The following is a 14,458-nucleotide window of genomic DNA, read 5'->3' on the forward strand; positions in this document are numbered from 1 at the left end:
TATAGCAGTCCCTCCATAATACACTGTAAAGATGGTTTGTGGCAGGTAAATGCTCTCAGTTTTTGCTTATCTGAAAATTATTTAATCCCTCCTTCAAATTTAAATGATAATCTTGCCTGATAAAATATTCTTGGTTTGAGGCTCTTCTGTTTCATTGCATTAAATACATCATGCCACTCCCTTATGGCCCATAAGATTTCTACTGAGAAGTCTGATGATAGCCTGATGGGCTTCCCTTTGTATGTGATCTTATTTCTCTCTCTGGCTGATTTTAATATATTGTCCTTATCCTTTATTTTGCCATTTTAATTACTATATGTCTTGGTGTTATCTTCCTTGGGTCCCTTGTGTTGGGAGGTCTGTGCATCTCCATGGCCTGAGAGACTATCTCCTTCCCCAGATTGGGGAATTTTTCAGCAATTACCTCCTCGAAGTCACTTTCTAAAAAAAGTCTCTTTTTTTTCCTTCTGGTACCCGTATAATGTGAATATTGTTCTGTTTCGATTGGTTACACAATTCTCTCAATATTCTTTCATTCTTAGAGATCCTTTTTTCTCTCTGTGCCTCAGCTTCTTTGTGTTCCTCTTCTCTAATTTCTATTTCATTTATCATCTCTTCCACTGTATCTAGTCTGCTTTTAATACCTTCCATTGTGCTCTTCAACAATTGGATCTCTGACCGGAATTCATTCCTGAGTTCTTAAATATTTTTCTGTACTTCCATGAGTATGTTAATGATTTTTATTTTGAAATCCCTCTCAGGAAGATTCATGAGGTCAGTTTCATTTGAATCTTTCTCAGGTGTTGTATTCATAATTTTACTTTGAGCCAGGTTTTTTGGTGTTTCATATTTGTATATGGGGCCCTCTAGTGCCCAGAAGCTCTACTCTCTGGAGCTGCTCAGCCCCTGAAGCAATGTTGAGAGTCGCATGGGAGTAGTATTGGTGCCCAGGGAGAGGAAAGACCTGTTTCCTGCTTCCCGGCTGCTATGCCTGCCTCCACTGACAGCACCAGTGGGCCAAGCACATGGGTATAAGCATCTGTGCTTTGCATTTGTAGTTGCTTTAGATGGGGTTTCCCTCTGGCTGGCCTAACGCCATGGTAGGGTTTGCCAGTTTGCGAGCCAGGTGGGGCTGGCCAGAAGAAAGGCGCAGTAGGCTGCGTATCATGGAGGGGGTCCTTGGAGCTGTGTTGCCAGCCAGTGAGCTGGAGTGCCTGAAGATTGACAAACTTCCCATCTGCTCGGCATAGTGTACCCGGACAATTTTGTCTACCTGTCCTTTCTCCTGAGCAGTAAGCTCTGTGCAATCCTGGCCCCTTCAGCAGTCCTCTTGCTGTCAGGAAGTCTCTCAAACTGCCCCCCTTTCTTTTGTCCCAGAGCAGCCATTTATGGATCCCTGCTTTCCACAAGCAGCTGGATTCTCAGTCTCTCCAGGTATTCTCCCTGTCTTAGCTTTCCAAACCCCTAATCACGAGAGTACCATGAAAACATCATGAAATGTAGGTTTGTGCTCCCAGAGCAGATCTCCAGAATTAGGTATTCAGCAGTCCCAGGACTCTACTCCCTCCCTGCTCCATTTATCTTCCTCCCACTGTTGAGCTGGGGTGTGGGAAGGGCTTAGGTCCCACCGGGCCATGGCTTTGGTACGTTACCCTGTTCTGGGAGATTAATTATTTTTTCCAGATGTATGCAGTTTGGCGCAGCCCTCTTTCCTGTTGCTCTTTCAGGATTAGTCATATTAATTATATTTTCATATAATATGCGGTTTTAGGCAGAAGCCTCTGTCACACTTCTCATGCCTCCATCTTTAATCCTCTTTCCCCCAAAACATTTTTACCCTGACAAAATATAAGAATGCTATTTACCTATGTGCCTGTGCATATCTTTGATATTAAGCAGCCTTTACTATTTTATTTGCCACTTGTTTTTCTTCTTTCAAGAATTCCTAGTACCTAGAAGAATGATTTTCTTAAAATGTTTAACATAGTAATAGCAAAGCTAGTATTTTCTGAGCCATCTTGTACTTTACATATATATTTTAATACTTATAGGGACCCTATGAAATAGGTACTGTTATTATCTGCCTCTGGCTGGTGGGAAAACTGTCATAGAGAGGTTAAATTGCTCAAGGTCACACAACTAGAAATGGTGGAGCCAGGATGTAAATGATACTGAACCTAAATAAATGAACAGTTGCTCACTGAATGAATGAATGAATGAATGTTTGCTTCCTTGGATCATTTTTCTGTTGAGTCATTTTTCTTTTTTCTTTTTAGGAGTTCTTCACATGTTATGGATATTAACTCCTTTCCTATTCTATGTGTTGCAAATATTCCTCCAGTCTGTTATTTGTCTTTAACTTATTTATTTGCCACATTTTCATAATGATGACTTGTTCACATTAGAAAACTACAAACGAGTAGTTAAAAAAATGACCCTAGATATTGTTTTTAAAATTTGTACTGGCTATTTGATAAAAGTAGTAATAGTAATTTAGGTATACAGAGAATTGTGATGTGGGGAATCTCAGGTCTCACTAAGCTAATCTAAATATGAAAAACAACCTTGAGGGAATTAGCTGCTTTGTTCACTTTGAGGTACTTTAAAATTACAATTCCCCTTTAGGCTTACTTATAATTGAAAAAGAAGGAGTTGGGGGCTTTAATATGTATTAGATTGACATTGGGGGAAATGAATTTTTACTTCATCTGCAACAAATGAATCTTAATCAGGTAAGTGGCTCTGGGCTAAGGGAACTATAGTGACTTCCTTCTTTCATTTTTTGAAATGTTCTTTTAAGTCCTGTGAAACTCTCTGCTGGCTAGGTCACATGTCACTTCCCTGAGACCTCTAAACCTTCTCCAATTCCCTGCAGCATTTTACATGGAGACTGTGGCAAACATTTTTCTTGCTTTTGGAGCCCCAGATTTATTTAGGTGTTCATTTTCCATCTTGTGTCTTCAAGGATGTGATCATGAGCAAGCTTCAGATGTCAAGTCAGAATTGATCAAATCCTAAGTGTTCTTAAACTTTAGTGAGCATCACCTTCACCTGGGGAGCTTTTTAAACTACAGATTGCTGAGCCTCACTCCCAGAGGATGTGATCCAGTTGGTCTGGAGTGGGGCCTTCCTAACAAGATGATGACAAATTTTGACATGATGCTGTTGCTAATGGTCCAAGGTTCAGACTTTGAGAATAACTAAACCAGTCATAATAACCCAGTATCTTTTGCCCATGATTGGTTTAGATATATAATCTTGATTTTCTCTCTTATGTCATGCAGATTATCACATCTGGAAAGTGACACAAAAATAATTTCTCAGATGACAGCTTTCAGTATGTACTGTGTCAAATATGACCACCATTTTATATGATTTCTGTGTTTTTGTTTCTGAAGATCATGCACGTAATACAGACCAAAGTATATATATATATATATACGCAGGATGCGTAAAGATGTGTTTGCAGCTTTGCAATTCAGGTTACCCGGGTTTGTAAGGAAGTCTGGTACATGGACTTGGATGTCAGAGTAGCCTGTGTTTGAATTACACTTTTTCTATCCTGTGCCAACCACATGAACTTGGGAAAATGGCTTAATTTTTTGGCCTTTGATTTTTTTTTTTTTGGCCTTTGATTTTTACATGTGTAAAATGGGGATAATCATTCTGATCTTGTGGAGTTGTGAATATTAATAATAATGTTTCCAAGTTTCATATACAGACTCTCAAGAAAAGGTGATTAAGTATTATTATTGTTATTTCGCTACTTTTCAGGGCTTCTAGGCTAATAGCAAGTTGATTCTTTGGTAGCAAAGCCCTACTCCTGGGCTCCTAGTAGTCACATTCTTAGTGAAGACTCTTTATGCTTATTGGATCACTCTGGTTCCATCTGTCATTCCTTTGACACCTGCCTATTTTATGACCAGTGCTGTAAATGGGAATAGAAAACAGAAGGGAGATAGTAGCAGGTATAACTTTATTCCTCACTCTCTGGGGCCTCTGTGTCTTGATGAATGTGGCTACTTCTAAATGGTGAGAATATCACTAAGAGGCAGAGAATCCCTGGTTCCTTTTTAGCTGATCAAAAGAAGGATATTCTTTGTATTACTTTTTGGGGCCAAACCAGTCAATATTATTTCTAGTCACTTGGGAAATTGATTCAAGAAGATAGACAGTGTTGATAAAGAGTGGCCTTTGTAAGTTTTTGTTTTTCTCTGTCAGTACAGACTCAGTGAGGACTGCTGAGAATAACCTGGGAACTAAAGGCTACAGAACTTATTGTTATCCATCAAGCCACTTAGATCTTAATCAGATCTTAAGAAAACTGAAAATCCAAAATAAGTCATGATGAGGTCACTGTCACCCTGATGTACCACATTTGGTACACGTAGTCGTAATGTTTGATAATATTCATGTGACTGCTTCAGGCATTATTACTATCTATTCATTCAAAATACAATTTATGTGTAGGGCAAGAGTTTACTCTCTATTTTTGTGAAGGCTCTGACTCCACAAGCCATTAGAACTTTCCAAATATAGATTTTCACTGCACTCGTAACTACTTCAAGGTCGGCTTCCAAATCGGATCTTTTGGTACTATGGAAGCCTTTTAGAGCTGTGCATGGGTCACATAATTATAAATAATACCTCTTGCTCACTTGATATTTTCAATATTCTTTTTTAAAAAAGTGAAAGGCTAGGCAAAATGCTTCACAGGGGAAAAACAGTACAGTAATTTTATTTTCTCTTTATTGGATCAATGCAATTTATTTTTATCTTTTAAAGTGTAAGTTGCTCAAATTGCCAACCAGAAAAAATCAGTATTGGAGTAGACAACATATAGAATTCTAAAACTGTTCTTTTGCTCCAGTTTTTCTAAGGATAATCAGACTGTAAATATAGCTTCTAATCAATTTACACATCATTAGAAGCCACATATATTAAGCCAGTTTGGATTTTCTGTTATTATCACTCACACTTATTTACTAATTATTTTTCTAAGTAGCAAGATAAATCTTCACTCAGTCAGTCTTCCCCCCTCTGATAGTCTCATAAGAAACTAGTTTGCTATTAGCCTGGAAATGTTCCAAAAACAGAACAGTGTGGTGGCAGTCTGCAGCATGGTCTCGAGGGAGACAGCAGATGTTGGTTCAAATGTGACTTTTATGCTCTTGATCCCACATCTGAAAGTAAAGATGCAGTGTGTCTCTGTAAAGTTGGTGCTGAATAGGAGTGTCCCCTCTCTGTCAGCTCATCAGCCTCTGGGGAAGCGCAATCTAAAAGCCATCAGTGGACTCCAGGGTATTGCCTTTAATCTAGGTCTTTCATGGGGTCTTATAATATGGCGGGAGTAACCAATTTAAAGCAGACAAATGCTAATCATGCAGCAGCTAGCTGCAAGAACAGCTCTCATCTGGGGATTTAAAAACACTTTGCAAAACATAAGTCATTAATCTTCGCAGTGGCCCTCTGGAGTCATAACCATCCATCACCACCCATCTTTGCCACTAGGAAATCTGGAATTTCAGAGGTGCAGTGTAGGGCTGCACCCAGGGTTCCAAGTGGGTTCTGTAATACAAACTGTGATCTGACAATCAAGCTCTGGAATTGCTCTTGTGCGCAAGGCACAGTAGGGAGATGTGGTTGACATGATGGGGCCACGTTTGGGTCTGTGGAAGTGCTGACTTGATCTGGACCCCCTCAAATGCTGTGTGTTATCTAAGGAAATGTTAATGGAAAATGAGCTATTATGTTTGGCTCTGGTTTTTTCCTTTCACTGATCATTTCCTTCCCTACAGGTCCCTCTTTCTTGTAATCACTTTCTTAATTTGATTTCTTAGGTCTAAAGTCATAGATTCACACCTTATCAGAACACTCAGAAACTGACCACTTTTAATCTTTGCATAAAATTTTGAGAGTCTGGGCAGGGGTATATTTATTGACAGTGAATACCTAGGCATTAGGGAAGACTCTGTTCTCATTGCTTTATCTTGCCCTCTGAACATTTCTGGCCCATGGCAAGTGCTTCATAGAAGTTTTCTGAATGAATATATGAATGAGTAAAACCATGCTAGGGGTAAGAGTTGGAAGAAAAGGAATTGTGGCAGTGATAATTGGCCAGATATTACTCAGGTAAGATTCAGAGATTTACAAGATCATCTGTTCTGGTTATGGTACTGGTGGTGGTGAACCATTAATCTATTTAAGGCCCTAATTTTATAGAACAAAATACTAAGGACCACACAGAGCTTAAGTGGCATGCATGAAGTCTCATAATACTTAAAAGTATAGTCATATACTGTAAAACATGAGAAATCACTGGGTTCTTTCCTACTTGTGTAAAACCTTAAAGTGATTGGTATAATGTCCCAATAAGTGAGTTGAAATCCTAGTCTGTCACTGATTATCTGTGACTGGCCAAGCTCACTTAATTCTAATGAGCAGTTGTTTCTTTGTCTGTAAAATGCTAATAATGATCATTGTGAAGATTAATAAGATAATAAATATAAGAGTATTTAGTAGATGGTGGAGTATTCTATATTAATAGGCATTTTATAATTCTACTTGAATTATAAACAACTTATTCATAGTGACGATGAATAAGCAACTTATTCATAGTGACTCATTAAACTGTCAGACAAGCTTGGTAATTATTAAGCAGAAGGGTCTATCATTGAGAGAGGAAGTGTTGTAAATATGTCTGGCTAATGTCAACCATTCCAAACAAAGAACAATTAGTGCATCACACTATGTTGAAATGAGAATATTAGAAAACATGTTGCAGGAAGTTTACAAGAGGCTTCTTGTGTGGGAGAAAAACAGGGGAGTGGGCAAGGCAAGGGGACAGAGTGTGTGTGAGTGTTAGGAGCCGTATGTTGTGATACATAGATAGACACCTTGAAGGCAAAAATTTGGGCCTCAAAAATAAAGAAAAAAGGCTTTATCTTTATGTAGCTATGTAAGCATGTGTCTATCCCTCTACTCCCTGCCAACCCCATCCACACATCCTTTATCAATGGCAGTCTTGTCTACTCAATATGTAGAAGATGTATTTTCTACCACCTGTTCCCTTTTAGAAAAGCCCACCTGTCTTGAGTGAAGGTAAAAATGCCAGATTCTCATATTCTCAGTGTATTTTCAGCTAATGGTATCCATGTCACCCAGTTCTGGTCAATGAAATATAAGAGAAGTCTACTGGGGTGTGTCTGGGAATGATCTTTTCCCCATTGAGAGAGCTTTGTACAAGGAGATCATTTTTTCCCCTCTTCCAGTGTTATGTATGTGGTGCGAGGACATGATATTTGGAGTTGTTGCAACCATCTTACCATCATGAGGCCACCAACCGGAGGATGAAAATCTCACGTGCTGAGGATACCACAGCAAAAGGATGGAAAAACCCGGGGCCTGGGTGACATCACTGAGTGGCTGGGCAGATTCTTGAACTGTATGCTTTCAGACTTATAACTTGAAATTATCATTATGTCTTTATTATATATATCAGTCTAAGTTGGGTATTCTTTTAATTGCAATCATAAGTATACAGATGTATTCTTAATTCACCTTTATCTCCTTTGTCCCAGGAAAAATTTAAGATACCCCCAATACTGTATGATTAAAGAAATATGAAGTAGGTGAAAAGTGAAGCAAAATAAAGAAAGGATAGGGAAGAAAGATGGAATGAGGACTGGTGTCAAAACACAAAAGGTGTTCTGTGGCGTGCGAGTGCCATGTTTTTATTTTGTGGGAAAAGAAATACTGTTAAGGCACAATATTCAGTAATTCCTCTTAAAGCCTTGTTGAATGATAAGTCAGAGCACCAGCTCCCCTGGGAAGGAGCTCCCTCATTCTCTCCTCCCCTCTTCCGAGTATGAAGATTTTAGCAGGGACAGTCAGGGAAGCCAGTGAAGAGGCATTAAGATTGAGGCACTGTGGTGTCACCATCAGTTGGTTTCCGATCCCATTGGCCACTCTGCTAAGAAGAGGAAATGAACTCTCCACAGAGTTGTGGAAGTTTGAGAAGATCAGAAACAAGTCCTCAGATCCCAATTGTATGACTCTATTAAAGAGCTACAAAGCATTAGATGTATTATCATTATATAATATGTAATGGCGGTAAGTGGAAATCACTTAGATTCCAACTTAAAAGGATGGGGAATGGCATAGTTAGTGGTGGTTTATCCATTTAAGGGACTGTTATATGGCCAGCTTCTATTTACACACTTCTACCCATATTTAAATTTTCAAACAACAACAATGACATGCACCTGTCTAAGGCACACAGCTGTCTCTCAGTACAGTGGAAACACTCTCTCTCCCCAGTCAGTGGATCTGCTTCTGCTGGTGGAACCTCTGCTGGGGGGATTTGCCTTGCCCAAGGTTATGCCTCGTCTTGGCTGATGTGGGTGTTCAGAGGCCTACCCCCTTGCCCCAATTTGGAGCAATTCTGAAGGGCCCCCCAGGCCCCCCTCAGAGTTCCTGAGACCTCACTTGCAACTACATTGCCCTCCCTCTGCCCAGTCCTTCCTGCTTCACTTTGATATGAATCACTAAATTGATTTCTAAAATGATTGTATCACTTTATTCAGTCACCAGAAGGGTATGAGAGTGCACTTCTCTGATACTGGGCTGTTTTCTTAAAAGAATTTTGTCAATTTGATAGGCAAAATGATGCTTTCTTAATTTAATTCATATTTCTTTAATTACCAATGGATGAAATTTATTTTCATGTTTATTATCTCTCTTTATGTGTGTGAATATACATGCACATGTGTGTATGTAGGTATGTAAATTATGCCATTATGCACATAGTATAATTGCCTACTATGTCCATTGCTCAAATTTTTCTTGACATATTAGAATTTTTCTGCATCGTGTAATGAAGATTTTTTTTTTCAGTTTGTCATTTGCCTTGTAATTTTGTTCATGGAGCCTTTTGATGTAGTCAGTCAAATTTAATAATCGTTTCTTTTGTGGTTTCTGTTAAGCTTGGGAAGGCCTTCCCTAACCCCAGGGAAGACGAACTTTGATTGGAGGTGGGGTCATGTGGTGGGGGAGGCAAAACGGGGCAGACAGAGAAAGGCTGACTGAGATTGCGGCTAAGTCTGGAGTCCCAACGAAGGCCCTGCGATCGTGCCTTCTTCCTCCTTAATTCTACAGATGAAGGAGCACAGGTCCAGGGAGAATAAGAAAAGTGAAGGAACAGATTGCAAAGTCTCCTAATAACAGCATTATCCATAACAGGATTTATTGCATTTTTATAAAAAACAATGAACTTAGTGTTGGTTAAAAGAAAAAAATTTGTCTGTGTTCTTCCCATGTTTTTATGTTGGTCGCAACATGGAAATAGAGAATTTAAACTGTCCCTGAAAGCTGATTGCGTCTTTACACATAGAATTGATGGTTCTAATTTATTTTTATTGATTGCATAGCATTTTATAAAAGCTGTGTGGATGTCATGGTGCTTACCCAAAGCAGATTCACCACAGCAGCCATCGTCCACCTGGGATTGTTACCAGTGCCCACACATTGGACTGGAGCTACTTGGAGCTGAAGAGGAAGAACAGCCACAGTAGTGGCTCAAGGGCTAGACACAAACAGCAAATAATGGAATATTCCAGAAGCAGGCCTTGCATCTATGAGGTGGGCTGAAGGGCTGTCATATTTAATAAGTATAGGATATGCAGTTAAATTTGAGTTTCAGATACACAATGAATAATTTTATAGTAAGTATGTCCCAAATAATTCATAGGACATACTTAACTAAGATGTTATTCATTGTTCATCTAAAATTCAAATTTAATAAGGAATTCTGCATTTTACCCAGCAACTCTAGCAAGCAGGACCTTTTGTTATACATTCTGTAATACTAAACTTATTGCATGCATTGTATGAGGCTGTTTTTTTTTATCATTCCAATTACAGTAATTGACCAAAAAAGGTATCAAGGAAGAGTCCACCAAGAATCTCACATTGATATGAAAATTAGCAATAAGAAACAGAGATATTGTATTAGTTTCCTAGGGCTGCTGTAACAAAATACCATAAACTGTGTCACAGTTCTGGATGCTGGATGTCTGAAATTAAGGTGTCAGTGGGGCCGTGCTCCTTTTGCAATCTGTAGGGAAATCCTTACATACCTCTTCCTAGCTTCTGGTGGTTTGCCAGTAATCCTGGCCTTCCATGCTTTGTAGCTATAGCCCTTCAGTCTTTGCCTCTGTCCTCATGTGGCATATCCCCTGTGGGTCGCTGTCTTCACAAGGCATTTTCTGTTTTTAAGGACATCAGTCATATTGGGTTAGGACACAACCTAATGAACTCAGCTTAATTTGTTTACATCTGTAAAGACACCATTTTCAAATAAGGTCATATTCACAGGTATTGGGGGTTAGGATTTCAACATATCATTCTGGGATCACAGTTAAACATATAACAGACATTATTGCCTATTATCCTTGATTATACATAAAAATTTGGAAAATAACTTTAACTATAGTCATTTCATTCTCTGCTTAATTCCAAGTACCAGATACTGATTGGTTAATTGTGTGGGATCCTCAAATTTAGACTTACACCTTTAGCCTGCAGCCCAAATTTGGTATTAGAAGGAGGATGCTCAAGGAACTGCATAAGATTGTATTTTCCTGAATGTAAGGTGAAATGTGCTTTTAAATGAAAATAATTTTGATTGTGTGGATTCTTAGGCATGATAGTCAAAGTTTTACTTTCAAAATTTGTAAAGGATTTTTAAATTTTAAAGTGTTTGGAGGAATGTTTAGATAACAAAATCAGAGCAGCTCCTTAGTGGCAGACAGGTTTGTAAAGGAGAGCCCGAATAAGCAGCAGAGATGACCAGCTATCAGGAGAGTTGCCGAGTCAATGTCTTAAGTGCAAATTTATGATTTGGGTTTACAAATGTTTTCCCCCACAAACTTAAGTCTAGTATACAAGAAATTATGTTATTTCCCAAGACTTTTTAAATTTAATATTGGGAGTACAAGGAACTGTGTTTTGAAGTGGATACCTCTCTGTTATTTTTCTTCATGGTGTTAGGCAACATCTGTTAGTTGTTCACTGAAAGCTTCCACTCTCTAATCAGAAAACCCTGACCTGGGAGAACTTCAGGTGCTCGGATATTTCCAAGGTAGGAAAGGCCTAGATCGGGAGTAGGTGGACTTGCAGATTGATGGGGGAGGCTTCATCTGCATCTGTTCTTGGCCACATGTTGAACCACTGGTTGAAGTGAAACATAGTTCATGTCCTCTGCTCCACCTTTTCTGGTGCCTGGGAACTCCGGCCACTGCAGCCTCCTGTACCTCCACCCCATCCTGGCTCAGGTTTAGAGCCAGTCCTCACCGAGGCAGGATGTGGGTGGTGTCAGGTTTCTCACTCTGCTCAGCACCAGTCATTTTCCTAACCTGGGATCTGGGTACACTGAGAGGCTCTGCCCCACCCCCATGACTCTTTTGTTGTCAGCCCAGGGCCCACAATCCATTGACCCCACTGGGCTCCAGCACCCTCCGTCCTGTGTGTGTCTGTGACCTGCTCTGGCTGGCAGGTCTTGAATCTGGTAAATTGTCTTGTTCTTGCCAAGCCTTCTCCTGTGAGCTAGAACCCTGCCTCTCTTCCGGGGTAGGAAGCAGGCTCTGCTTTGCCCTGAGCAAATGTTACCATATCACTCTGGAATCATTCTTTACCTTGGAATTATAGCTGCTATTCTCTTCCCACCCAGTCTTGTCTTGGACTTCCTTGGTGGACCTTTGTGTCAACCACCGATGTCCTTTCCTTTGTGCCCAGCCCACGTTCCTCTGCTGGCTGGGTCTGTTTCTGGTAACTACCTTAACCCAGTTCTGGGGCATTTCTGTAGTATCCTTAATCCCTTCCTCTCTTCCTGCCCTTTGCTGCTGGTAAATTCCATCTGTCTGATGCTGAGTTCTGAGACATAACAAGAGGGGCCTGCTATTTTTTTTTAATTGCATTTGTTTATTTAGTGAGGGTTTACATTTTCTCATGTGGTCATATATTCTTTGTTAGTTTTAAAAAATAAACATTAAAATTAAGGTATTCTATTATTTGGTCATCCTGAAGTTACTCCATGTTTACAGTATTTTCCCTGTACTATAAACCTGGTTTTTGGAGCAGCATCATTGGTTCTTCTGTACCTGAATGTATTTTCCTAGTTGTAGTTATCTTTCCATGTCCTTTTTGCCTCATGGTCAATGAAAGGTATTTTTTAAAGGTTAAGATGTAGTATTGCCTTTGAGCTTAGAGTTCAATTGCACTTTGGTAAATACTGGTGTTGACTCATTTTCAGAGCCAGTTCTAGCTTTTAAAAAATTTCTCATCAAACTTCATTTTTGAAATGCAATAAAACCTCAATTATTTGGAACAGAAGTGAATAGGACGCATTCAGTGAATTAACTACCTGGACAAGTTAATATCTACAATAACTGTGGGCCCAATCCTGCATTTTAAGATTATTCTGTAGGTAGGCCTATATGTTCGGTTGTTTTTTATTCTGATTAAATTCATCAGGTTTGCATATTAAAAATTATGCTTGACTGAAAATGATCCAAAACATTAGTTTAATTTTTCTAACAGCAGCATTCCTGGGACTGTTACTAGCAAGAGAAGTATTTGTTATAGAATTATACAACTGTTTGTATCATCTTGTTAATTCACTGCTTGTATTTTCACTGTAGTTGAATTTGGAAATTCTGAATTTGAGGGGCCCACTATTTTTGAAGCACTTGCGGATTTTTGTCTTGAGTGTTTATACTTTCGATATTGGGTCTCCTCAAGTTCCTTCCATTTCTGTATTATCTGTTCAGAGACATGGTGGAGATAGCATATAAAAGCTCATAGCCCAAGCTAAAAAAAATTGATTAATGAGGGGATGGGGGATGAATGAATGCATGAAGAACCAACCTTTGAGGGCTGTTCAGGTAAAAAAAACAAAGGTCTGTAGGGTATCTGCCTGAGGTTCCCTCGTAGTAGATGGCAGGAGAGCTGCACTGCAGAGCCAGTTCTGCTTGACTAAGTGACCATAGGAAAACACCAGAAGTGACAGCTAATTGACATAGTGAAATACTCACCAGTTTTTCCCAGGCTAGCGAGTGTTTTGAAAGTTTAAGAGGAAACATTGATAGGTTTTAACCTTTTTATGTGGCTTCTAGTTTTATTGATTGTGTCTTGGGATGTTGACTGTGATCTGTTGTACTGCCCCAGTGTCTGTGACGACGCAATGGCAGCGGCTTGGTGTGTGACCCAGGCGATGTGGCACTCCTCCGTGGCAATGAGAATGTAGATGATTCTTTGGAGAGGCCCCTGGGAGGAGAAAAGCACTGAATGCTTTTGAGACTTGATTGTCATGTCATTACACTGTAACATGCGGCAAACATGTACTCCAAATGTTGGGTCTGATGTTTTGTGGTCATACTTCTGGGCAGACATGGAACAAGGATTTTTTTTCTTCTCATGGGAAGGTCTTAGGAGGGCATTTGGAGGTTCCCGCATATGCCCCAACTTTATGCAGATGTTCTTAATATGTTGTGGTTCTTTTGTGTGTGTGTGTGTGCCCTGGATCCTTTTGGCAGTTAGAAGAATTTAAAAAATATATATAGTTGATATGCAAAATTACATTGGTTTCAAGGATAAAGCACAATTTAGAAGAATGTTTTTGAATGCATAAAATGAAATATCTAGGATTACAAAGAAAACAAATTTTACTGAAACCTGCTTATCACAATACAGTAGGTCTAGTAACTGCTGTAATTTTGAAGCAGTGATGTGTATAAATGATATGGCAAAGAATCAGCAACAATGGATATGATGGGAAAATATTTGGGGTTTCTGTTGGTGGCAAATTCATACTGTGGTTTGTGCCCTACATTATAATGGAAGAAAACCTAAGTTAAAGTTTGTGGCAAGAAAATGGTAAATTTTTCCAATCCTTCACAGTGTCCTACACGAAGAACCCCTTCTCTTTGGGTAGGAGGAGAAACTGGCTGTAAAGCAGCCACTACAAACCCAGTCACCCAGGCCTCCTCATAGGTGGTAGAGGGATCTGTAAGGCAATTACTGTGCGACAATTGAGCTCCAATTCATCACTTCACCTCTTTATGCATCATTTTCTTCTGTGTCACTGAACAAGATGTGCTGGCTCCATCTTTACCCAAAGGTTAAATGTAGTGATCTATGTCAAATAAAATATGTCACATGCCTTCAGGTCCTTAGAGGCAAAGTCAATATCTAGTAGGTGTAATTTCATCTAGACAGATGTAGGGAAAGTTAAATGGGGAGATTAGTTTTCATTATTCATGATTCTTTCTTGACCCAGGTTTTTTTTTTTCTCTTTGATGCCCTTTGTAATAAATATTGCCTTATGGTAATAGTTTCCAGGATCACAATAAAAAAAAAAACTAGATTTTTTTCTTCCTTTAGCAAAATGTGGTTTGTTATC

The 14,458-nt window shown here is 39.3% G+C and overlaps 1 long non-coding RNA gene across 2 annotated transcripts in view; it reads left to right on the forward strand.

Annotated features, from left to right (window-relative positions):
- The window catches only part of LOC118972939 (uncharacterized), a 99,464-nt gene that overhangs the window by 49,264 nt on the left and 35,742 nt on the right, over positions 1 to 14,458 (forward strand). The window contains exon 3 of one of the 2 annotated variants that reach the window (XR_005062091.2): positions 7,272 to 9,356. The exons of the other annotated variant lie outside the window; for it this stretch is intronic. This is a non-coding gene — a long non-coding RNA (uncharacterized lncRNA). Of the gene's footprint in view, positions 1 to 7,271; positions 9,357 to 14,458 lie in introns of those variants that run through there. 2 annotated transcript variants of the gene reach the window in all.

Source organism: Manis javanica, chromosome 5 (genome assembly GCF_040802235.1).
Source record: "Manis javanica isolate MJ-LG chromosome 5, MJ_LKY, whole genome shotgun sequence".
In the NCBI taxonomy this organism is placed as follows: Eukaryota; Metazoa; Chordata; class Mammalia; order Pholidota; family Manidae; genus Manis; species Manis javanica.